Source organism: Euprymna scolopes, chromosome 44, assembly GCF_053919585.1.
Source record: "Euprymna scolopes isolate OS-2025 chromosome 44, ASM5391958v1, whole genome shotgun sequence".
Classification (NCBI taxonomy): Eukaryota; Metazoa; Mollusca; class Cephalopoda; order Sepiida; family Sepiolidae; genus Euprymna; species Euprymna scolopes.
In genome coordinates this window covers 52,441,760-52,468,884 of record NC_136525.1, presented here as the reverse complement: position 1 = coordinate 52,468,884, position 27,125 = coordinate 52,441,760, and the positions used below count along the sequence as shown (strand labels likewise).

The 27,125-nt window shown below is 32.7% G+C and overlaps 1 protein-coding gene across 11 annotated transcripts in view; it reads right to left on the bottom strand.

Moving 5' to 3' along the window:
• The window catches only part of LOC145268612 (uncharacterized), a 746,770-nt gene that overhangs the window by 684,911 nt on the left and 34,734 nt on the right, over positions 1–27,125 (bottom strand). Inside the window, exon 1 of one of the 11 annotated variants that reach the window (XM_080124071.1) lies at positions 25,719–25,957. The exons of the other annotated variants lie outside the window; for them this stretch is intronic. The gene's annotated coding sequence lies outside the window, so the exon portion shown is untranslated. Of the gene's footprint in view, positions 1–25,718; positions 25,958–27,125 lie in introns of those variants that run through there. 11 annotated transcript variants of the gene reach the window in all.

Here is a 27,125-nt window from a genome sequence, read left to right as displayed (position 1 = left end):
CCTTTGATAACATTTATTTGTTATATATTTGTTTTTTGACAACTTTTTCGAATCTATGTGTACAGTAATACAAACCCATTTTTTTTTTTTTACTGTAAGGTTGTATAAAAATGTAGCAAAATATAATTTTAAAAACAGGTTTAAGAATAAGTTGTTTTTTTTTTTTTGTACAGAAAGGTTATATAAAAATGCATCAAAATATCATTTTAGTTCGCGCGCACTTTTAGAAATGGAAGAGTTATCGACCCCTGTTCTTTGGCTGACAAGCGACATCTGTCGGCGGTTCTTGAAACTAAAATACACACATTCGCCTCACGTCACTGACATGCAGAAGTGCCAAAGATCTATATGGTGTACGTGCTCATTACGGAACGAATATGTCATATTCCAAAAATCATGTGGATTTGGATAGTAAAGGAAAAGATGTAGCTGTCAAATAATCAACGGAAGAGAAATTTGTCCGTAGACAAAAAAAGAAAAAAATTGGAGTGTTAATATTTGTAAAGAAAACAATTTCTGATTGATGATAGACGTGCGATCATTTTTAGATATACTAGCTGTTCGAAAAATTTCTTTTATTCATGTATATGCAAATTAGATAGAAGTATATGACGAACTCTCTTGGGAAATATCTTCCGTCCATGTGAATCTGTCATTTCTTTCGTTTTTTTTTTTTTTTTTTTTTTTTTTTTAATTATTATTAACGTCTCGTTGAGATCAGCTGCGTTGGGTTTATCTCAGTAGACACTCAATCACCCATGACTTTCAACCTATACATCTACTAGGGACGTTCCAAACTTAGGGAGTTTTGGGGGGGGGAGTAACTCCCATAGTTATCATCAATTCTGGATCCATTCTGGCCCAGAGTGGTAATATCCGACCTTCTCTTATTTTTCCTTCTATTTCTGTATATTATCTTTTAGATATTTTAATATCTGCCTCCTAATATTTCCTTCCTAATGTACCCTAAGCTAGATGTCGCATTTCCTTGTATAAAACCTAGCCCCTTCTCTTCTCTTCTGAAGAGAAGCATTAGGATTCGAAATGCCTAGGTATAAAGAGCATTTATAAAACCTCTTCCCATAGATGTCTAGTTCTTATTTAAAAGGATTCATAAATTTATATATATATCATTATATATTTTGTATTGTAAATAAATTTCTTAATAAATGACAAAAGACTATATTCCAAATTTCATGATGTTGACCATCTTACAATTTATTCCTTTAATTCAGCTGACACAATTCTTGACACTAACTGTTTTGTAGCACAGAATCATTCACTTAATTATTATATCAATTAGTGAATATCTCTCTCTCTCTCTCTCTCTCTCTCTCTCTCTCTCTCTATGTATGTGGATGCCTATAATGCTCCTCATCTTGAGTTGAGCATATTGAGAAGTGATATACGAATTACCATTAGCGTATAAAGCGATGCTCTTTGTGTAAACAAATCGAACTTGGGTATTTCGGACGATGTCAAAACATCATTAATTCACAACTCGCACAGCAGCCGCAGATTAGTGTAATGGTTAGGAGCCTTGACTGTCGTACAGGCAGTTGGGTTTCAATCCTGGCTTGAGGTAGTTGCCTGTCTAGCTGCATTGATGAGCTATGAAACAGTACTATATGTGAATGATTATATATATATATATATATATATATATATATATATATATATATATATATATATAAAGAGAGAGAGAGAGAGACTTGTATGTAATATACGGAGTTCGTGTAATCCAGTAAATTTTCATATACCAATAAGTTTTAAGCCAGAAAGAGATGACATAAAAAATAAGGATCCTCGGATGCAAGGATTAAATTCTAATGTAATGTTAAATAGATGGGAAAAACATATTTAATTTTAAAACGGAAGTACAAAATAAGTGGATAGTCCTTAATCCACGGATTAAGGACTATCCACTTATTTTGTACTTCCTTTTTAAAATTAAATATGTTTTGAACTCTTTTTCAAAGTGTTTTTTAACATGTTTTATTAACTACTTGTTCTTATTATAAGCTCTATTTCCTATTTGGTTTTAGAGAACTTAACTCTTCAATATTATATACACACACACACACACACACATATATATATACACACACACACACACACACACACACACTAGCAGGGAGGAGGCGTCCGGTTCTGCCCGGTTGTAAAATACACTTTAATATGATATTTTAATTTCTCCAGATTTCGTATATATCACTATAGTCGTGATTTCAAAAGTAAAAAAAAAAATTATTTGAGTGCCATCAGCTAGAATCAAAACCGAAAGCAAAACTGTATCATTCAAAGCTGGTGACGTTACCACTGTACCAATGTGACACGCATATGAACTGATTAAAAATAAACTAAGATGAATGTACAAAATGTATAACGATTTTTTTTTTTTAAATTGACCCATTTTTGTCCCCTTAAAGACTATTTTAACCGGCTAAAGATCCTTAAAAGAACAGTCCATAAAAAAATCCAGTCATTTGAGACCCCTAGCGGCGCTCTGTAACTTTTAGTGTTGGTAGAGTTTGAAAACATGGAGACAGACATATATATATATATATATTAATGTCGTGGTGTATATATATATATATATATATATATATCTCACACATACACTTTCAGTCATTTATATGCAGAACAGCATCTATTAAGGTCATGGCCTAAACAAAACAAAAACAAAAAAAAAAAACAAAGAACAAAACAAAAAGCAATGCAGTGAAAAAAAAAACTGAGCAAGTCTTTGGAATTGGATTTTTTTAAATGTTTAAATAAAGAGAAAAAAATCTGTTAAGTGCTCTTTAGTAATTTCTTTGAGAAAGAAAACGATAATCGATTTTTTTTTGTTTGTGTGTATGAGCATATGTGTATGTGTATCTGAATGTGAGCATGTGCATATGTGTAATGCGAATGTGTGCGTATGTGTAATGCGAATGTGTGCGTATGTGTAATGCGAATGTGTGCGTATGTGTAATGCGAATGTGTGCGTATGTGTAATGCGAACGTGTGCGTATGTGTAATGCGAACGTGTGCGTATGTGTATGCGAACGTGTGCGTATGTGTATGCGAACGTGTGCGTATGTGTATGCGAACGTGTGCGTATGTGTATGCGAACGTGTGCGTATGTGTATGCGAACGTGTGCGTATGTGTATGCGAACGTGTGCGTATGTGTATGCGAACGTATGCGTATGTGTACGTGTGCGTATGCGTACGTGTGCGTATGTGTACGTGTGCGTATGCGTATGTGTACGTGTGCGTATGTGTACGTGTGCGTATGTGTACGTGTACGTGTGCGTATGTGACCATATGTGAGTGTGTGCATATGCGTATGAGTGTGTGTATGTGAGCGTATGCATAAGTGTGTGTGTATTTCAATGTAAGCATGTGCGTATGCGTATGTGTGCATATGTGTATGTGAATGCGTGCGTATGTGTGCATATGTGTATCTGAATGCACGCGTATATGTGTGTATGTGAATGTTCGCGTACATGTATGTGAATGTGTGTGTATGTGTGCATATGTCTATGTGAATGCGTGCATGTGTGTATGTGAATGTGTGTATCTGTATGTTAGCGTATGTGTGTGAATGCGAACATGTGCATGTGTACATGGGCAGACGTGTGTATGTGAGTGTATGTGTGAGAGTCTATGTTAGCATGTGTATGTGTATGAAACAAAGATCAGACAATTCTTAAGAACACATTCTATAATAGCATTTATAGAACAGACTGAGACTAGCAACATCACGTCTGGGTGAAAGAGTCCGAAGAAAACAAAAGGGGGTGGGAACCAATCAAATTACAGATACGTTTCTACAATTTATCAAGAACCTCAAATGGGACACAGACTCACCATCCCAAATATGACAACCATACTCCATACACGGTCTGATAGTAAATTTTTAGCGATCGAGAAAGACTATTTTTTTTTTTATCCGAGCTACAAGTGGTCAAGTGGTTAACGACAGATTGACAACCTGAAAGTCCCAAGTTCGAATCCAGTTAATTCCACAAAAAAAGAAAAAAAAAATCTTTCACTTAGAATGTTAGCACGCAATATCTTTCTAGAAAGAATTCTGACTGGAAAAATATTTGGGAAATCAATGCCAACAACAGAAGCTGTTAGTTATGTAATCTATATATCTATAAAAGTGAAAGTGTCTGTCTGTCTGTCTGTCTGTCTGTGTACATTTCCCTACGCAATAACTGTCAATTTTCGGTCTACAGACTTGAAGTTTGATGTACAGAGTACTGAGATTTGGGAAAATCTTTGTAATCCGTTTTCGGCCAGAAATTCGGCTGTTAAGGAGTCAAAGTTCAACGATTTGACCTTTGAGAACTCTGCCAAACTCCTCCGACAGTTTTGGGTCTAAACATTTGAAATTTTAGATATAGGTTCCTTGGACATGGATCTAACTTAATAACTTAATTTGAGCCCTAAACAATAAATGTTAAGGGATTATAATAGGGGTCAAAGTTAAAAAACTGCCTGCTTTTTTTTTTTTTTTTGCTTAACATACATCTCCAAACACCCGGGCAACGCCGGGCTGAAATGCTAGTAATTTTAAAAAGAAAAATAATATATTTATGTATGAATTAAAAAAAAAAAAAAAAGAAAAAAAAAATGCTGACTCATTCATCAAAATCTTCCGAAATTGACCATTTCCTTCCAAATTATGATGGCGTGGGGAGGAACAGAGATGATAATCATGAATTTAGAAGCGCCGTTTTATTGTCATGACACCATTCTCCCAGGCATAATCTCCTCCTTTTCTCAGTATTTATGATGCAGTATCAATCATGCGGTCATAAGACCATACTCCCAGGTTTTACCAGTAATCTTCATTTTTTTTTGGGGGGGGGGTGCGGTAGTATCGTCTCGATCGATTGGAGGTAGAAAAAGCTGGATTAATAGCAGAAGTGAATCTACAGAGTGTTCCAAAAATCTTGGGCACATTTCATTTCATATCTGCTTGAGTAAGAAAGGGTCTGATGACTTCATTTTCCAACAGGCTGGGGCACCATCACACTGGGGCCTCAGGATTAGACAGTTTCTGAACACAACGCTGCTAGACAGATGGATGGAACGATCTGGGTAAGATGATCGCGATCTCATGCCCTGGCCTCCAAGATCTCCAGATCTCCGACCTTGCGATTGTTTTTGTAGGAATTTGTGAAAGAACTAGTCTATTTGCCTCCCATTCCAAGAGACGTGGATGAACTGAAAGCCCGAATAACAGAAGCTATTGCTAGGCCGCGTTTGGCAAGAATTGGACCATCGGCTTCATGTGTATCGTGTGACTAATGGTGCTCACATTTAACATCTTTGAACATTCCATGAAAAATTTGGCTGTACTGATATGCAGAAGTTTAAATGTAACATAAACAAATATCTTGTTAATCTTTCCTAGACATGGCCCCAAATAGTAGCCCCTTACGTCCAAGTGGTGATATGCTTTGTAAGGGGTGAACATGAGTAAAAACAAAAAAAAAATCATAAAAAATTGGTCAATCGTCTGATAAGACGTATAACAATAACATAGTAAATTTTCAAGAGTCTACGACAAATTTAAATACCTGTACAAAAAAGTCCGGAAACTTATTGAAGACACCTCGTAACTAACTAACTACACCGAATGCATTAAAGACTGGTGCTCTGACTTCCTTACTCCGCCCACGCCCCTGATCACCCCTCATAGACTTCCTGCCTTCCTTGAATCTCATATGCCACTCCAAAACTGATGCTCGATTCATGCAAGATGGTCCAAAAGCAGTCTGAAGCATTCCATATGATTCTATGGCATTTTCCCCCAAGTTTAAAACATCATTTTATTGTATATCGTTTTTCTAAAGTGTCCACATTTTATTTTTGAAATTCACAAGCTATGACAATCAGGCTTTAGTAGGGTGTATTCAGATTCCTGCTGTAGCTGTTCATTTGAACTTGAAATCATAAAAAAATGGTCAGTCATCTCATAAGATGTATAGCAACAACATACTGAATTTTCAAGAGTCTACGACAATTTTAAATGCATGTACAAAAAGAAAATAAATAAAGTCTGGAAACTTATTTAAGGCTCTTGTGAGTCATTGTACACTAGGTGTATCAGAATTTTTGTAGGAATTTTTTACACCCCTAACACGAAACTGCGAATAAAATATAAAAAAAATCGTAATTTCTCTTTTAAAAGTGGGTTGCTTATTTTCTTTATGGATTATACTTTCAAATAAACTATCAAAGTTGTTTTAAAAGTAGTAGAAATATATATTTTTTTATTTTTTAAAAAACAGTAATGAAATTAATTGAATTTTACGAGCTCAGTGTTTTTCCATTTTTAAACTTTAAAAATCTATCAAAATTTTTCTATTGATTCAGTTTTTACGATATTGTCAGGATTAATGTGAAATATTATGCTCTTTCCAATAAACTGAATATAATATTTTAGACAAACGTTTTTTTTTTTAATTCACGCCCCCCCCCATTTTCAAGTATCTATTAAAAAGTAAATAATTTACTCACCAAAGTTTTATATATCACAAATTGAAGATAAAAGATCAATAAATAATATATTCAAATTTAAAACAAAAAAAAGTAGTGTTTTTTTAGAAATTTACCTGTAAAGTCCAAAGTTTAAAACTTTAAAAAAAAAACAAAAAAAAAAAAAACACGTTGTTTGTTTGTTTGTTTTTTTAATGAAACCTTGGTCCTTGCTCCTTTAATTGAAAAAAAAAAAATTAGGACTTGAATTACATTATTCGAGGAGTTATAAGTTTGGAAAGACGGGGTGGAATTATTCAATATTTTTCACAAAATTTCTGACACACCTAATTGTACACACTTTGGCAGCTACCAGTGTGGGAGACGACGAAAAAGAAAAGATGAAAGAGAAGACAATGGAAATAAGTGTTAGGGATTGCCGATTATAAAAAAAAAAAAAAAAAAAAAAAAAAAAAACACACACACTAGTCCTACAAGAATACAAGCAAGAGAAAACTATCATTCCTTAATCTTAAAAAACGAAACAAAAAAGTGTCATCTTCAGTTCCTAGTTTGAGGTGAAGTAAAATGTTAAAGGTGTTGCTCGAATTGCTTTTTTTTCTGTTGTTCTTGGCCTTCGGGCCGGGATTAAAGTGTAGTATCTGCTCTACAGATGCTGAACTTAAGATAATTTGTCCCAGTCAATGGAGGGAAAACCCTCTATACTGGGACAATTATTATTTTTGGTAACCAGAGTGCCCTCTTTTTTTGCCTACTTTTAGGGGAGCTGGTTTTTACCCCACATTAAAAACGGCCTTGTGCCTAATTTGCTTTGGTGGGGAAGCAAATAAATACAAAAAGGTGTTGCTCGAATGAATATCAGAAAAGAAACCAGCAAAAGAGAGTGAATAACTCTCTCAGTAAAAAAACGTTTCCGACCATTGTTTGCAATTATTGTCCGAAACAACCAACATCCGCTTTGTTAATCGGATCTTGGCGGAAACATATCCCCGTTTCATTTTTATGACAGGTTGTTGCTGTTGCTAGGCAACAATGATCCAGCGAGAGTAGCCATCTTGGATTCCACCTGCTCCTTCTCTAGTTTTGCAGAATCGGCTTAGTGTTACCTTTATCTTACACTCTCCTCCTCCTTATTCCACTTCATCGACCTCTCTCTCTCTCTCTCTCTCTCACAATCTCTCTCTCTCTCTCTCTCTCTTTATCAATCTCTATTAATCTTAATTCCTTAGACATACTTTCTTCTGTCATCAATCTCTCACTCACTCTCTCTCACACACACACACACACACACCTCATCAATCTCGACACATTTCCATTTATTTTTCTTCCTTACCCCACCCGCCTCTACTTCCCCCATCGATCTGTATTTTTATCAACTACAACGGTTCCGTTCTAAAAACAATAGACAAAAATCAATACTGAAGAAAAAGAAACACAAAACCAACTTCGTAATCTAGTGGAAGACTGATCTCTATTTTTCCTACAGTCTTTCTCGACTTTATCTCAACCGAGCTATAACCCCACCCCCACCCACCCACAAATAAATAATAAGAGCTTTAGATTTCCATATCTTCAGTTAAATAAGATTGCACGCTCATATGAGCATTCTTATGACAGTTTTCTAAACCTTACTACTTCTGAGCTAGCTCATCACTAAAAGATTGCTATACAAGACCAATTATGCTCCAAACATAAACAGTCATTTCGAATGCGCCCCTGTCATATCAAAGAATCTACTGTTGATTTTTATACGCCAGGCCGTTTTGTTTGTGTGGTGATAAACCTTCACAAATGCATTTGTGATGTTAGGCTGTATAAAGGTGTTAACTTTGATTAAAAATAAAAATTTAGACCGTCCTTCTTTAATCAGATTTTTTCGATTATCGATTTTCAAAACTTATCGGAGGCATTCCGATAAAAAAAAACCTATCTAAGAACACTCCCAGACACATAAAGCACATTTGTGTGAAATTAAAAAAAAAAATAATAAATATAAGCCCAGCTGTTTCAAAATCAATTAATCTGATGATTTGTTAGTTTGCCTGTTTTGTTTTGTTTTCTTTTTAAATGTTTTTTATGCTTCATCGTCTTTCATTAGACCAAATTGTGCACTAACGTAAGCATTGTTATGACAGTTTTCTGAACCTTACTACTTTCGTTCTGGCTCATAAATTGGCAGGCAGGTGATTTGTTTGTGATAAACCTTCTCAAATGCACTTGTGATGTTAGGCTATATAAAGGTGTCAACTCTGGTCAAAATCGCCTTTTCCTTCTTTTATAAGATTTTGTGATTATCAATTTTCAATACTCATTGGAAGCATTGCGATACAAAACCTATGTAAGAACACTTCCAGACACATCAAGTACCTTCATGTGAAATAAAAAAAAAAATCGGCCCAGCCGTTTCAGAGTCCATAGAAAATGAACTCTCTCTGACACACACACACATGTACTTATGATGTTAAGCTGTATAAAGGCGTTAACTTTGGCAAGAATTCAACAAGTGAATGAAGGGTTTGTTTATGTTCGTGCGTCATTTGCATGTGGACTTCCGTCACGTGTGGGTTTCATGATTTAAAAAATTTATTGCATAAAAAAATTCTGGCAGTAAAGAGTTAAGGGATCTCTTTACTTTTTTTTGCACCTTTGTGTCACATCTTCCTGCTATGGGGGACAGGGGGTTAATACCAAATAATTAAGTTCTGCCCTTAACTCCACCCATCATTTTCAATCCTGTCATATCATTCAGCATCCAACCAACAACCTCCATTAACCATCATCCTCGAGCGGCTTTTGTTCTTGGCAAGTGGTAACTCAGCATATAAAAGACAAAACGTTGCTGTGGAACTGCTATCTTGTAGACTACAATATGGTCGCGTTCAAGTCCAATGTTAACAAATATTTTGTTTACTCCATTCATCGTTTTCAATCCTCTTATAATATTCTTCGTCATTCAACTGACTATGACGTAATCGCCTCCAAATATTGGTTCATCTTCATAATTTGCAATCCTTTTCATAGTATTCTACATCATTTAACAGACAATGAAGCCATCTCACCGAACCTTGTCTTCGAATGGCTTTCGGACTTGATCAATGACGACTCACTTGCAAAGATGATAAAAAAAATACTTGTCAAACCGTTCTCTGAAGTAATCAACATTTTTTTTAACTCGATTCATCGTTTTCAATCCTCTTATATTATTGTTCATCATTCAACCGAAATTTCTTATTAACACAAGTGGCTTTTGGTCTTGACAAATGGTGGCTTAGTATATCTATCTCTACTATTATATAAAAGGAACTTTGTGTGCGTGTGTGCGAGTCTGTTCCATACGGACTTCTAAACAGCTTGGCCTTTTGTGACATTTCACAAAAATGTACTTCATGTATCTGGCAGTGTTCTTTGATAGGCTTTGTATTAGAATGTCTTTGCTAAGTATAGATAATCAGAAAAATCCGATGCAAGAAAGAACAGGCGATTTTGACAAAAGTTAACACCTTATAAAGCCTAACATCACAAGTTTATTTGAGAAGTTTTATTACCACACAAGCAGAAAGGTCCAGTGCATAAAATCAACAGTAGGTTCTTTGATATGACAGGGGCGCGTTCGAAATGAAGGGTTCTGTTTCGAGCACAATTTAAGCATGATACTTGACTTCTGTATTTTAAATTTTAATTTTAGCAGTTATATATAAAAAATAATTTAATAAAATCAACAGTAGGTTCTCTACAGTGCAATGTAGACTACAATGTATTGTGGACTAAGTCACTACATGGAGACATGTGAAGCATTTTCCCGGTGCACCGCGATGGGTTCCTAACAAGAGCAGGCAATCAATTGATTTGATTTGAAAAAATTAGCGATTTCACTGATTTCGATGACAATAAAAATATGGGAGTGTGAAACATTCGTTGATCATTTAATCCCGGACAACATCAGATCTTCCTGCTAGTATATATATATATATATATATATATATATATATATATATATATATATATATATATACACACGCTAGCATTTCAGCCCGGCGTTTCCCGGGTGTTTGGAGGTGTATGTTGAGCAAAAAAAAAAAAAAAAAAAAAAAGAAAAACGGTCAATTTTTTTAACTTTGACCCCTATTATGACCCCTTAACATTTATTGTTTGGGGCTCAAATCAAGTTATTAAGTTAGATCAATCTCCAAGGAACCTATATCTAAAATTTCAAGTGTTTAGACCCAAAATTGTCGGAGGAGTTTGGTAGAGTTCTCAAAGATCAAATTGTTGAACTTGGACCCCTTAACAGCCGAATTTCTGGCCGAAAATCGATCACAAAAAGATTTTCCCAAATCTCAGTACCCTGTATATCAAATTTCGAGTCTGTAGACTAAAAATTGACAGAGTTATTGTGTAGGGAAATGTACAGAGACAGACAGACACAGACATGTTCACTTAATTGACAGAGTTATTGCGTAGTGAAATGTACACAGAAACGTTCACTCACACACACACACACATATATATTATATACATACATACAGGGTGTCCATAAAGTCGTTGTGCACCTTAAAATATTTATAATTTTATTTTTGATTGCAATAGAAATAACATGTAAAAAGGATTTGATTTTGGAACAATTAATTTTAAAATTTCACAAGGACTTTATGAACACCATATATATATATATATATATATATATATATATATATATATATATAAGTGAGAATGTGTGTGAGAACTCTCAACCTATATGCTGAACACACTGGAAACGTAGTATATAGGTTATTCAGACAAGTGGAAAACTTTAATCGGTTTTCATCCAGAAAAAAGGCAACAAAGAGTCAAAATGGGACTTCGGGAGGAGGGGAGGGGGGTCATCGGATTTTTATCTGCCGATTGTTTTATAATTGCGCATTCACAAATCATTCAAATAACAGATTCCTTATGTTACGAATAAGTAGATTTGAAAACACTTTTTAAAGATCATAGCAAGCTGGTCTAGTGGTTATCGTACTTGATTCGCTGTTTTTAGCTTTTTTTTTTCAATCTCAGCTCGAGTATTTTTTCTTTATTACTTACAACAAGTGAGCTGTTTAGAAAAAAAACGTAATACTCACATGCACATGTCTCAGTTTCTTTCTGTTTTTTTTGGGGGGGGGTTATCATATTGGGTACAATATAACAAAAAGTAATCGATTAGCTTTAATTATAAATGCGAAATCTATATATTAATACGATAGCGTGATACACACTCAAGAGTCCAAACAATGAAAAGAATATGTTGTCATAGCCCTATTTTTTTCTTCATAAGTTTTGGTTTCAGTTTCGATTCAAGCTGATGCACCTAAGTTATATGGATATGTTTGACATCATAACTTTATAATACATTAGCATCTATAGAAAATAGACTATAAATGCACCTAAGTCATATGGATATTTTTGACATCATAACTTTATAATACATAAGCATCGATAGAAAATAGACTATAAATGCACCCAAGTCATATGGATATTTTTGACATCATAACTTTATAATACATAAGCATCGATAGAAAATAGACTATAAATGCACCTAAGTCATATGGATATTTTTGACACCATAACTTTATAATACATAAGCATCGATAGAAAATAGACTATAAATGCACCCAAGTCATATGGATATTTTTGACATCATAACTTTATAATACATAAGCATCGATAGAAAATAGACTATAAATGCACCTAAGTCAGATGGATATTTTTGACATCATAACTTTATAATACATAAGCATCGATAGAAAATAGACTATAAATGCACCCAAGTCATATGGATATTTTTGACATCATAACTTTATAATACATAAGCATCGATAGAAAATAGACTATAAATGCACCCAAGTCATATGGATATTTTTGACATCATAACTTTATAATACATAAGCATCGATAGAAAATAGACTATAAATGCACCCAAGTCATATGGATATTTTTGACATCATAACTTTATAATACATAAGCATTGATAGAAAATAGACTATAAATGCACCTAAGTCATATGGATATTTTTGACATCATAACTTTATAATACATAAGCATCGATAGAAAATAGACTATAAATGCACCTAAGTCATATGGATATTTTTGACATCATAACTTTATAATACATAAGCATTGATAGAAAATAGACTATAAATGCACCCAAGTCATATGGATATTTTTGACATCATATCTTTATAATACATAAGCATTGATAGAAAATAGACTATAAATGCACCTAAGTCATATGGATATTTTTGACATCATATCTTTATAATACATAAGCATTGATAGAAAATAGACTATAAATGCACCCAAGTCATATGGATATTTTTGACATCATATCTTTATAATACATAAGCATTGATAGAAAATAGACTATAAATGCACCTAAGTCATATGGATATTGTTGACATCATAACTTTATAATACATAAGCATTGATAGAAAATAGACTATAAATACACCTAAGTCATATGAATATTTTCGACATCATAACTTTATAATACATAAGCATTGATAGAAAATAGACTATAAATGCACCCAAGTCATATGAATATTTTTGACATCATAACTTTATATTACATAAGCATTGATAGAAAATAGACTATAAATGCACCTAAGTCATATGGATATTTTTGACATCATAACTTTATAATACATAAGCATTGATAGAAAATAGACTATAAATGCACCCAAGTCATATGGATATTTTTGACATCATATCTTTATAATACATAAGCATTGATAGAAAATAGACTATAAATGCACCTAAGTCATATGGATATTTTTGACATCATATCTTTATAATACATAAGCATTGATAGAAAATAGACTATAAATGCACCCAAGTCATATGGATATTTTTGACATCATATCTTTATAATACATAAGCATTGATAGAAAATAGACTATAAATGCACCCAAGTCATATGGATATTGTTGACATCATAACTTTATAATACATAAGCATTGATAGAAAATAGACTATAAATACACCTAAGTCATATGGATATTTTTGACATCATAACTTTATAATACATAAGCATTGATAGAAAATAGACTATAAATGCACCTAAGTCATATGGATATTGTTGACATCATATCTTTATAATACATAAGCATTGATAGAAAATAGACTATAAATGCACCCAAGTCATATGGATATTTTTGACATCATATCTTTATAATACATAAGCATTGATAGAAAATAGACTATAAATGCACCCAAGTCATATGGATATTTTTGACATCATATCTTTATAATACATAAGCATTGATAGAAAATAGACTATAAATGCACCCAAGTCATATGGATATTTTTGACATCATATCTTTATAATACATAAGCATTGATAGAAAATAGACTATAAATGCACCCAAGTCATATGGATATTGTTGACATCATAACTTTATAATACATAAGCATTGATAGAAAATAGACTATAAATACACCTAAGTCATATGGATATTTTTGACATCATAACTTTATAATACATAAGCATTGATAGAAAATAGACTATAAATGCACCTAAGTCATATGGATATTTTTGACATCATAACTTTATAATACATAAGCATTGATAGAAAATAGACTATAAATACACCTAAGTCATATGGATATTTTTGACATCATAACTTTATAATACATAAGCATTGATAGAAAATAGACTATAAATGCACCTAAGTCATATGGAAATCTGCATAAATGAAAATATAAATGTAAGCGTATTTTATGACTAGGCTATGCTGGGCATCCCTGCTAGCTTAGATAAATACTTTTATCTCTTTAAGTCTAAAATTTCGAAAATAATCGATCATTATTAATTCTGAAGCACATCTGCTTTACGTAAGATAGGTAATGTGGGTTATATTTAGTTTATCCTGGAGTGACCTCCGGGCCTTGATAAGCGATGATTAGGGCTATGACAAAAGAATATTCTTTTCGTTATTTTGACTCTCGAGTATATACCAGTTTATATCTTATATGTTTTTAGATAAAGTGATATGGTTCTCGGTTGATTAACTGAGTCTAACTGTGTCGGATATATACTAGAGAGTCAAATCAACGATAAGAATTTTCTATTGTCATAGCCATAAAAAAAAAAACTACTGTTGATTTTATATGCCGGGCCTTTCTGTTTGTGTGGTAATAAAACTTCTGAAATGCACTTGTGATGTTAGGCTGTGTAAGGTGTTAACTTTGGTCAAAACTGCCTAGTCATTTTTTCATCGGATTTTTTTTTTTTTTTTTTTTTTTTTTCCATTATCGATACTTGTCGGCCAAAAGCTGCTCGACTGGACGAGTAAATTGAAGAACGTCTCTTACAAGGTGATTGCATTGAACTATCTATATGAGATTGAACTATCTATCACAATATTATTTTCTTAGCATTAATTTTTACTCATTTTTTTTTTTTTTACATAGACATCAACACATTATCAAGGTCAAGAGGCCACTCAAGGATAAGGGTTAAAGAGTGTACAGTAGAAATTGGACAATATAGTAATCATTAGTAATGGAAATTTGGTAAATTTGATAACTTATATGGAACGGCTCATCAAGAACTGATTTACGTTAGACTTGAAGACAGCCATATTGTAGTCAGCCGGAAAGCAGGAAAACGGAAGACAATTCCACAGGCGTGCAGTTCTAAGAAAGAAGCTTTGTTCATGGAATCTACGTTTAGGTTTAGGCACAGATAAAGAGTGGGGGGAATTATTGATAGTGTTTACAGCTAGACGAGTGTTTCTTGTGAAAGTTTGGCGAGGGGGGACCATAGATTGAAGCTCAGTCGAACACTTTCCATGAAAATAACGATACTTCAGAGACAAACTCGCAACATCTCTTCTGTGAGATAGAGGTTGCAAGGAAGAGAAAAGGACATCTCCTACGAGGCTACGAAGTCTATTTTGAACTCTATCATTATTAACTTACTTATATATTTATTTGGGTCAGTTCTATAAAGAGCTTATCTTTGAAAATTAAGGATTTTTTTCTTCATTATATAATTCCTTGTTTTAATTTTTGAGGGATACGGTGGCCCTAGGATACGGTTTTTTTGCGGGTTGCGATGTGGAATAGAGTGTTTTTTCTGGCCTTTGGTTACAGTATTTTCCCCGCCTTATGGTGTTATTTATAATATTATTTGATTATATACATGTGTCTTATAGTACTGTATTTTATTACTGTATTTTATTACTAAATTTTAATGACGCATCCCGGGGTATTTAAAATACAATGGACACTATTTTCAAAGAAATGTTAATCAACTCATATTTGTTGCACGCTATTGGGTTTTCTGTAAAAAAAAAAAAAAAAAAAAAAAAAAAAGCTAATTTTTGTCGCAATCCATGAAATTCTTCCTGGTTAAATATTTCTCTCATTCCACGGGTCCTGCTAGTGTTTATTAATCCTTCTACAATTAAAGCAAGGGATTATATATAATAATAAAAAAAATCCTTAATCCATGAATTTTCAAAGATAAATTCTTTTCACCAGCGTATCAACATTTTCTTTTTCCATGGGGGTCACCACTTATCAAGGCCCGAAGGCCACTCAGGGATAAGGGTTATTGCATGTACAGTAATCAGTGAGATAGTATTGTAGTAATCATTAGTATTGAGGGTTTTGATAGTGTCTTACTTAAGGGGGCGATTTGTCAGGAGTTTGTTTATGTTGGACTTGAAGACGTCCAAGTTGTAGTCAGGTGGGAAACAGGCAAGCGGCAGAGAGTTCCACTGGCGTGCAGTTCTAAGAAAGAAGCTTCGCTCGTGGAATCTACGTTTAGATTTAGGCACAGATAAAGAGTGGGGAAAATTATTGACAGTAGTTTCAGTCAGATGGGTGTTTCTCGTGAAATATTGGCGAGGGGGGACGAGGGATTGGAACTCAGACGAGCACCTGCCATGGAAATAACGATAGAACAAAGACAGGCTCACAGCGTCTCTTCTGTGGGAGAGAGGTTGCAGGGAAGAGAAAAGCCCCCTCCCCACTAAACCACGAAGTCTATTTTGTACTCTGACAAGGCAGGATAGGCTGTTTGTGGCAGCAGTATTCCATCCTTGGACGTACTTGGCTTTTATATAGATAGAGAATTGCATCAGTAGTGAGATATCTTCTCGAGCGGTAGAAGGATCCCACCATTTTTCTAGCGTCCCTTGCAACCGATTTGATGTACGTGTTCCATTTCAGATCAGAAGAAAAAAAATATCAATTATTAGCATGAATTTGCCATCTTTCAGCTGCGTCATCTCGGCAAGTTGAAAAGTTTGAAGACAAAAATTAAGCCGAACGCCATTGTGATTATTATCGAGCGCGTGACAGGTGCGCCTCCTTATCGACCCAACAACAGCCATCGAATGTCGCAGTAGGCGAGTGACAAATATCACAATTAATGACATTTTGTGGGGTTAGGGTTAGGGTTCCACTTTCTTGCATCAATATCAACAATTTGACAGATATGGAGAAAAAGATTGATGCGTTGGTAGAGAGGGGGAGGAAGAGAAAAAGAGGAAGGAAGAGGGAAAGTGTAGTAGAAGAAAACGTGCGTTTGCATATATATATATATATATATATATATATATACACACACACACACACAGTCCTGGTCAAAATCATAAGACTACCTAAGAAAGTAAGCGTTTACGCATATTATTGAATTTTTAATCAAACAAATGGTTGAAACCATTGCCAAAAGGGAAAATATGATAAGGAAAAAAATGAAATCTGCTTCATTCGAAACCTTAACCCTGATCTAATAATTATTTTTTAAAAAAACATTTTCACCTGGTCAAAATGATAAGATCACTGATAATTTATTTAACAAAAGGCAATTATAAATTACTAAAAAGGGTCTCAGTATTTAATATAGCCTCCATTATTATGAATTACTTCAAAAAATCTCTTCGGCATGCTTGCGTCTAAGTTTTTTTTTATCAGTTGCGAAGGAATTTTATCTCACGTACTGAAAACTGAATCAGATAGTTCCTTTATCGAATCATACTGGGTTCCATCCTTGAATACTTCTTTTGCCATCCATCCCCAAATATTTTCAATGGGATTGAGGTCCGGAGAACATGCTGGATGATCTAAAAATTCTATATTATTTGAAGAAAAGTATTCTCGTGCTTGTCGAGAAGTGTGTATCGCAGCGTTGTCTTGCTGGAAAATCCAATTTGTTCCACACAGACGTGGACCTTCAGTCCTAATAGAAGCATTTTCAAGCATTGAAATGCACTTCAATGTTGTTTGCCGGCCTTTCACTACTTGCAACTTTAGGGTCCCAGCTGCGAGAAAGCACCCCAGATCATTAAAGACCCTCCTCCACTATGGCGAGTTGAAAAAGTCTCTTTGGGCAAATGTTTATCATGCCAATACTGTTGAAATCCATCTGGACCATCTAGATTAAACCTTTTCTCATCGGAGAAAATTAAATTTTTCCACTTCTCTTCATCCCAAGTCTAGTATTTGGCGGCATATTTAAGTCGGTTAGTTTTGTGCTGTTCAAGAAGACGTGGTTTCTGCAGTCGCTTTAAATGATTGAAACCCTTCATTTTCAGATGCCTTCTGATGGGTTTAGGACTACATTCTGCTGCTGTTTGGCTTTTCAATCGACTTGAGCTCATACTGGAGTTTTTTTTTTTTTTTTTTTTTTTTTTTAACTTCTGATACGGCGATCCAGTGATGGGGTTATTTTTTTTGGTCGACCTGGACTCTTTTTGTGTCAATATTGATCTGGATTTCTTAAATTTGTGATGACCGTTTTGCTACGATTCACTTCGTTTACAATGGATCTATGGGAGAGTCCACCCCTATTAAGCTCAAAGATCCTTCCTCTCTCAAACTCTGATAATGGTTTCCCTTTTGCCATTTATAATTTAGTAAGATGTTTTTTATCCACTAACAAGTTGCTTTTAGTAACATAGAAAGCTTTTCGCATTCATTTTTTTTCAAAACTAGCCGATTTTATTAAAGTGGTCTTATCATTTTGACCAGGTGAAAATGTTTGTTTTTTTTTTAAATAATTATTAGATCAGGGTTAAGGTTTCGAATGAAGCAGATTTCATTTTTTCCCCCATCATATTTTCCCTTTTGACATTTGTTTGATTAAAAATTCGATAATATGCATAAACGCTTACTTAAGTGGTCTTATGATTTTGACCAGGACTATATATGAGAGAGAGATGGATAGATAGATACGTATGCTGAGAGCGAGAGAGATACACAGATGTCGAGAGAGAGAGAGAGAGAGAGAGAGAGAGACCTACACATTGATAAACAATAATACTTAATTTCTACGCTCGGTCATTTTAGTGTCCACATTTGTTTAGAGACCCGACGGCAGGGATAACCTTCCATATCCCTTGAACACCCATCACACCGTCTTACCGAAACCACTGAACCAGTGCCGTATCCCGACTGCAGTAATTCTAAATGTAAAAAAAGGAAAAGGAAGCTTTAAAAAGGAGGAGGAGGAGGGGGGGGTCATAAAAACCAGTTTTCTGATCAGTGAAGCTGCAGCTTCAACGACTGTTCTCAGCAATTAGCAATAAAAAAAAAACATTTTAAAAATACGAACGCTCATATTTAAGTCGCGCTCAATTCGGTATTTTTAGGATTGTTGTTAAGGCGAGATAAGTCGGATTCAGTGACAAAAATTGGTTTACTGAGACATTGCTGTATTCACTACCATCGTGACTTCCATCTATCAAAAGTATTTAACTCCTTGCATACACCTACCACCCATATTCTCTGTACTAGCACGATTACATGGCGCTACCCGGGTGCATGAAAAGCAAAATAAGAGTTTAAAAATGCTCGACATATTTTAAAACATTTCTCTCCCTATATATATATATATATATATATATATATATATATATATATATATATATATATTATAAAATATATATGGCGATTAAGCTACACTGAATATTCGGCGTTTCATCCACTATAGGATTCGTCAGGCTTATGTTATATATTTTATAAATTACTAACTAGTTCTACCTACGTATTGAGCACTTTTGAAGTAAATACTTAAAGTTTACGCATAAATTTATACTTTCGTATATTAATTTTATGTGAGTGAATGAAGTAGGTATATATATATATATATAAATTTAGGAATTTAAAATTTGTGATTTGAAAAAGTTAAATTTAAAATATATATTTATTTGCTCTATCTAGTATATTGAGCGATTTTATTTAGCTGGGATAGTCTTATATAAAATATTACATCCAATAATATCTTGTACGACCGATAATCATTGGATTTGCACACCAGTAGAGTTATTGTATTTCATTATTCTGAATATTATATATATATATATATATATATATATATATATATATATATATAAAGCTGTGTGTGTGTGTGTGTGGTCACGAATAGGTTCCTATATGGTTGACTATTTAAAAAAAAAAAAAACTGATTACATATAACGATAGAAGATGTATCCAGACACGAATGGGTATGTTTGATCTGGCAGAACAGTGGTTCATTAAAATTGTGGGGTCTGCGCCTGGTCCACAAAGTATGGAAATAAAAAATTAAAAAATTAAAAAAAAAAAAAACGTTTACAAGTGTTTCTGATATAGATGTACATAAGAATACTTTGATAAGTATGTTTTAACTAAAATAGGGATGGTATAATAAAATTGTGGGGTCTGCATTCGCGCCTGGCCTCCATAGAATGGAAATAAGCACAAACTTTAATAAAGGCTTTTCATATCTATCTGCGTAAGTATACTTTGATACTTATATTTCAGTTTGAAGAAATATGATATAATAAAATTATGGGGTGTTCGTTCGCACCTGACCTCCATAGAATGGAAATATGTCACAAAGTTTAACAAGGTTTTTTTAATATAGATCCACAGAATATTGTGATAAGTGTTTCAGTGTGAACAGGTATGGTATAATAAATTATGGGGTTTATCTATTTTATTTTTACTTTCATCATATTTTGCTTTGGTTTTGATACCCCCAAATTCGAAGTTATCTCTTTATAATTCTTCCTTTTCATAACCTATCATACTTTCATAAATCAGAGTCAATTTTCTGTAGGCTGTTTTTGAACCCAGTCAACAATGGGTACTTTTGCTAATATATATATATATATATATATATATATATATATATATATATATTTATTAAAAAGTTTGACTCCTGTCCAATTCTCGCGCGAATTTTTTTTTCTTTTAACTTTTTGAATCATTACTACATGTAATAATATAAAATATAATAATACATATGAAATCTGCATTAATCAAAATATCATATTTAAGCCTATTTTACGACAGGGCAATGCCGGGCGGCCTGCTAGTATATACGAATCTGCGTGTCAACAGTATAATTCCGGATTCTTCTTATGGGAACATTATATCCTGTTATCTTTTCATCTTAATAATACTTGACCTCTCCATACCTTTCCAATTTTTTCACCTATTTTATAATCTTTGCCTTCGTGACTAGCTTTCATGTACCTATTTACTATGCCTCCCCACGGGACAGAGTTAGACACCAGGGTCGTTTTTTTAACGTGGAGAAAAGGTACAAAAATAACAAAAATTTGTCTAAGTCGTGAAGGACTTATCCTCTACTGAGAGAGAACAAGAAATGGAAGTGCAGCATCTGAAGAACAGATACTACACTTTGATCTTGACCAACAATTAATGCCAGAACCGGCAAATTCGTAGCTTCGATATAAAAAATTATTTCCTAATATCTTTCCTCTGATGAGAAGAACACATTTCTTTGAAACTCCACGGATTAAGGAAATTTAAATACAACTTTTTTGAGTATTCTGTCGAATAATAAATTCATATTTTACATGAATTTATATTTTTATAGTATTAAGTTTGTATTATATATATATATATATATATATATATATGCACGTTTGTAGAAAATATATACTGACTAGCGGGGGTACCCGGCGTTGCCCGAGTGTTTGTTTCCGGGACGGGGGGGGAGTTTTAAAAAATGTTATGGTAGGTAAGTAGGAAGGATCAAACCCGGAGTCATGAGTAAAAGTAGGAAAATAAAGTGTGAAAAAAAAAAAAAAAAAACCATCTGCAACGTTAACAGTTCGGCCACCAAGAAAAGTCCATTCCAGTTGTTTAGGAAAAAAAAAAAAAAAAACGACTACGGTAGGTCGGCGCGAACGTGAAAATATAATGTGAATTGTCCAGCACGCTAACCACTACGCCACAGAGCACTGCAGCTTAGTTTAGTGATTTTAAATAACTTCACATGAAAGAACTACGAAGCCAAACCGGTGTTCTCTTCTCAACTGTTCCTTGTGAACGATCCCCAAACGGTGTTAAGTGGTGGCAGGGGGAGGAGGAATTTATAAGAGAGAAAATATTTTACCACTTCCATTGATCTTAACCAATTTTGGCCGTGACTTCTCAGCAGAAAAAGTATAGAAATCTAAGATTATCGAGGAATTTGAGAAATAATAAGCCTATAACACACCTCAGATATTGTTCTGCCGTTTGTGCATATTATATTTGCATGAAATATCTTGATTTTTAATCCTATTAAGGTCAAAATCAGTCGGGAAAAAATGAGTTCATTTTATTTATATAGAGATAATGTATATATTCAATGAAGTTTTTCTAAATTGCCACAATTAAATAAAATAAAGCTCAATAAAAACGGATTTACACTTTTAGAGTATATAGATAGTGACATTCCAAATCCACAGATGTGTATATATATATATATATATATATATATATATATATATATATATGAGACATGTTTCTATATTTGTATTTTGGGCAAAAATATCCACATGCCACTTAACAAAAATGCTAATTTATTTTGGTTTCTATTAATTCTATTTCTGACCCTTTCCAACTTCCGAATAACCGACTTCACCTCTTCCGAGAATTGGCTGATGTAGTCGCCATATTTATCATAAGATCGAATACTTTCTAATCTATCTGGATTCCTCGTTAGGAATTAATCTAACCAGTTTTGAACAATTTATTATTTTTATTTTTTTTTACCTTTGGAATGAAATTTTTTTTTTTTTCAATAACCCATAGAAAAAAAAAAAAATAAAAAAAAAAATATATATATATATATATATATATATATATATATATGTGTGTGTGTGTGTGTGTGTGTGTGTGTGTGGTGTATAGTGACATCTCTTCCTGTTTATTTACTGTTTAATTTAAATTTTTTTCTTTTAAATGTATATATGTAGTGCATGCATGTGCGTACTTATATATATATATATATATATATATATATATATATAAAGAATACGAAAAATATAAAAGCTTATAACTTTTCTTGATTCGTTTTCAATTGGTTAGTTGTGCAGGAATACAAAATAATATGAAAAAAAAATTAAAACATTTTTTACAAGTACATAATTTTCGGCTGATCCTTCAGTCTTCATAAGTGTAGTGAAAGTGATGAGCATACACGTGGAAAAGGAGAAACGAAAAAGGAGGAGAAGGAGGTGTAATCAATGAGAAAGTTCCACGTCAGTTTTAAATATATATATATATATATATATATATATATATATATATATATATACACACGACATGTTTCTATATTTGTATTTTGGGCAAAAATATCCACACGCCATTTAACAAAAATGCTCATTTATTTTGGTGTCTTGGTCATTGATAAAACTAAAAAAAAAAAAAAAAAAAAAAAAAAAAAAAAAAAGACAGTACTTGAAAACAAAAATGAAAGTTGCTTAAAAAAATTTTAAAAAACAAAAAAAAACAGCATTTGAAAACAAAAATGAAAGTTGCTTAACAAAAAAAAAAATATTTGAAAACAAAAATGAAAATTGCTTAAAAACAAAAACAGTATTTGAAAACAAAAATGAAAATTGCTTAAAAATTAAAAAAAAAAAACAGTATTTGAAAACAAAAATGAAAGTTGCTTAAAAAAACAAAAAAAAACTATTTGAAAACAAAAATGAAAATTGCTTAAAAAAAAACAGTATTTGAAAACAAAAATGAAAATTTCTTAAAAAAACAAAAAAAAAACAGTATTTGAAAACAAAAATGAAAGTTGCTTAAAAAAAAACAGAAAAAACGCGTTCATTTTACAACACACATTCGTACAAAAAAAAGAACCCTTCTACATTTTTTTTTAACGTAGGCAAGAAAATACAACTTTCGGGTTTGTATTACTGTACTCATAGGTTCGAAAAAGTTGTCAAAAAACAAATATATAAAAAATAAATGCTATCAAAGGCAAGATAAGTTACTTCTCTACCTAACTGGATAATTTTTTAGTGTTTTTATTTAATGTAACATGCTTATTCAGCTCGAAAAACATACAGTGTAAAAAATATGCAAAATACTGTTAAAAATCAGCCGAATATATGTCAGCCTATATCACGGTAACATATATTGAGCGAGTTTCTAACAGTATTTTGTCTAGTTTTTTTTATTATTTTATTTATAACTACTTTTCCTAAACCTACCGTGTCAAAGAGTCGGACGGCGGGCGCCATTTTAAATTTTCCAATACATCGGTAAACACTATGTTTTTCGAGTTGAATAAATGTTACATCAAATAAAAACACTAGAAATTTATCCAGTTAGATAGAAAAGTAACTTGTCTTGACTTTGATAACATTTATTTGTTATACATTTATTTTTTGACAACTTTTTCGAATCTATGTGTACGGTAATACAAACCCAAAGTTGCTTAAAGAAAAAAAAGAAAACACACACAGAAAAAACGTCTTTGTTTTACAATACACATTCGTCCAAAAAAAAAAAAAAAAAAAAAAAAAAAAAAAAGTGGGTAAATATAAATGCATAATGTTACCATAGGCAAAAAGAACTTTTTTTTTTTTTTTTTTTTTTACATATATAAGAAAGTTGTATTTTCTTGCCTGAGTTGTGGAGCTGCATTCATCTCTAAAAAGATCGAGCTAATTTGCATATTCTTTTAAACATTCATTTTAATTAATTCCCTATTAGTTTTTTTGTTTATTATTTTTTTTCGTTTTTTTTTATGGGAGAATCATCTTTAGTTAATTATTACGTGTAATTTAACAAACATTTTTTTATTTACAGACTTGAAATTTGGTATGTAGGATATTCAGACATGTGGAAAATTTTTATCGATTTTCATCCGAAAAAAAGAGCTGTTAAGAGGTCAAAGTTGAAAAATTAGAACGGGGGGGGGGGCATTAGATTTGTATCTGTTTGTCAATTGTTTCACGAATGCGCATGCGTGAATCGTTCACATGGCAGATTCCTTATATTAAGAATAAGTAGGTTTGAAAACACTTCATAAATATCGTGTCAAGCTGACCTAATGGCTGTCGTAGTTGACTGTCTTTAGGCTTTGGTTTCGATCTCAGCTTGAGTATTTTTTTTTTTTTTTACTTACAAGAAGTGAATGGTTTCGAAAAAAAAAATATTCACATGCACATGTCTCAATTTCTGTATGAATTAAAATATAATATTTATGCGTGATTCACGACCGGGCAACACCGGGCGGCCTGCTAGTAAATAAATAAATAAAACATGAAAGGTGCACTCACGGTGAAAACGAAAATAATTAAATCGTTTCTAGAAGAACATCTCCTTCTCAGAACAGATAATATACTTTGATCCTGGATCCTAGGAGGCCAACTTGAGATCGGGGATCAATAATTAATTAATAAAAATAAATATCAGAAAAAAAACAGTACTTATGCACTTATGTTGCCGTGCTGAAATAACGTTATTTAGAAAGCCATTCTTAGCAGAGGGATGAGACGGTATTTTGTAATTATTCTGTACTTTGACCTAACAATTTAATAAAAAGTGATGGTACTTATGCACCTACGTTATCCTGCAGAAAAAATAACAATTAAAAAAAACAAAAAAAACTTAATATGGAGAGGGGTGTTTTCTAACTATTCTGTACTTTCACCTAACAATTTAATAAAAAAAACATTATAGTACTTATGCACTTATGTTACCGTACTGAAATAACATTATTTAGAAAGCCATTCTTAACATGGGAAGAGGAGGGCGTTTTATAATTATAGTGTACTTTCACCTAACAATTTAATTTAAAAAAAAAAAAAGATATGATAATACTTAAAAATATTATTTTTAAAAACAAAGTACGGAAACATAAGCACAAAAAAAAAAAGAAAAAAAAACATAACCTCGTCTTTGGAAGTAACAGTATTACAATAACACCAAGAAAATATTTGCAAACCTGCTTATAGGTAAAACGATTTTCTCCGCGTTTTTCTTTCCTTTTTTTTTTTTTTTTTTTCTTTTTCTTATTTTAAAATTCCAATAAAGAAATGGAGATCGGGTATCGCAAGATAATCCTTATTTCCCCATCATTTCTCCATTTGCAAACAAAGAAAGATCCGAAGACAAATCACACCCGGTTTTGCTCTCACTTCGTCAAAATCTGGATTATTTCCAGTCTTCGAGAAACAAGGAAACAACCAGCTCAACAAAAATCGATAAATACCACTACTACTAAATGATGAGGCCATTATATGCTTTCTCTTTTTTTTTCCGAAGGGAGATCATTGGAAAACTCCCTTTCCAACGACCAGTGAGACACGGTCGGATGTTCAGGTTTCCCATTTTTGGTTTGAGAAGCACAAATTAATTATAATATACGACCTGTTTTTTTTTTGTTGTTGTTTTTTGTTTGTTTTTTTAATTTTAACTCGTACAGAAAAATTGATATTTTTGTAGATTCCTCAACATAAAGAAAAATGAAATTATACTTTTTTAGGCGATTACGTGCGTAAACATCCTGAAAAAAAAAGGTAAATTTTTACTTGATTTCCAGTAAACAAAAATTTACGCGTACAACAATGGTTACCACTTTTAACATAAGGAATTACACTGCTGGATATTTGGAAAATTACTTATTTGCGGAAAATTTAAATGCGATATTCGTTTTCAGCATACCCGAAAACCTCCATAGTCGTCATTTTAAAAGAAAATGTTCAGGTGCAAACCAAGTAAAAATTTACAAGAAAAAATAAAGAAAAAAAAAAACAATCACGGTAGAATTTAGAGTGGGGGATCAGTTTCGTATATAAATTTTCCCGGTTATTCTATCGTTTTAGGACAGTTCATTCTTTAAAAGGGTTAAATTCCGAGTTTATTTTTTTTGTGCGTGTATTGTGAGAAATTTCAGTTACAATGCCATTTTCATGTTTTAAGCCGTCCACGCACATTTATTGTAGACAGCCTGTGATTGGTTAATTTGTATGGGCCAAGAAAATTACTTGGCGCCTTTTTTGTAAACATCCATTTTGTTTTTAGTTTACGAAAACTATCGGCAAGAGCGAGACTCACCAAAAGTCGGCTCCGAGAAGAATGCCTCATCGAGAATGGAGCCGCAACAATTTCTTCATATTTATATCGCCTAAATGTTTGGTGAAAAAAAGACTTGAAATCTCTACAAGCAGAGACGCCTTTGTATTTGTGCCGAAGATATCCCAATTGGAGGATGGCATCATTTGAACATTTTTATCGTGTTTATAACACCTAAATGTTTGAACTTTTCTCAATTCAATTAGAGTCACATGAGACTCGATTTATACCTAGTAAAATGCACCAGAACTCTTGCAGAGAACACCATGAATTATCA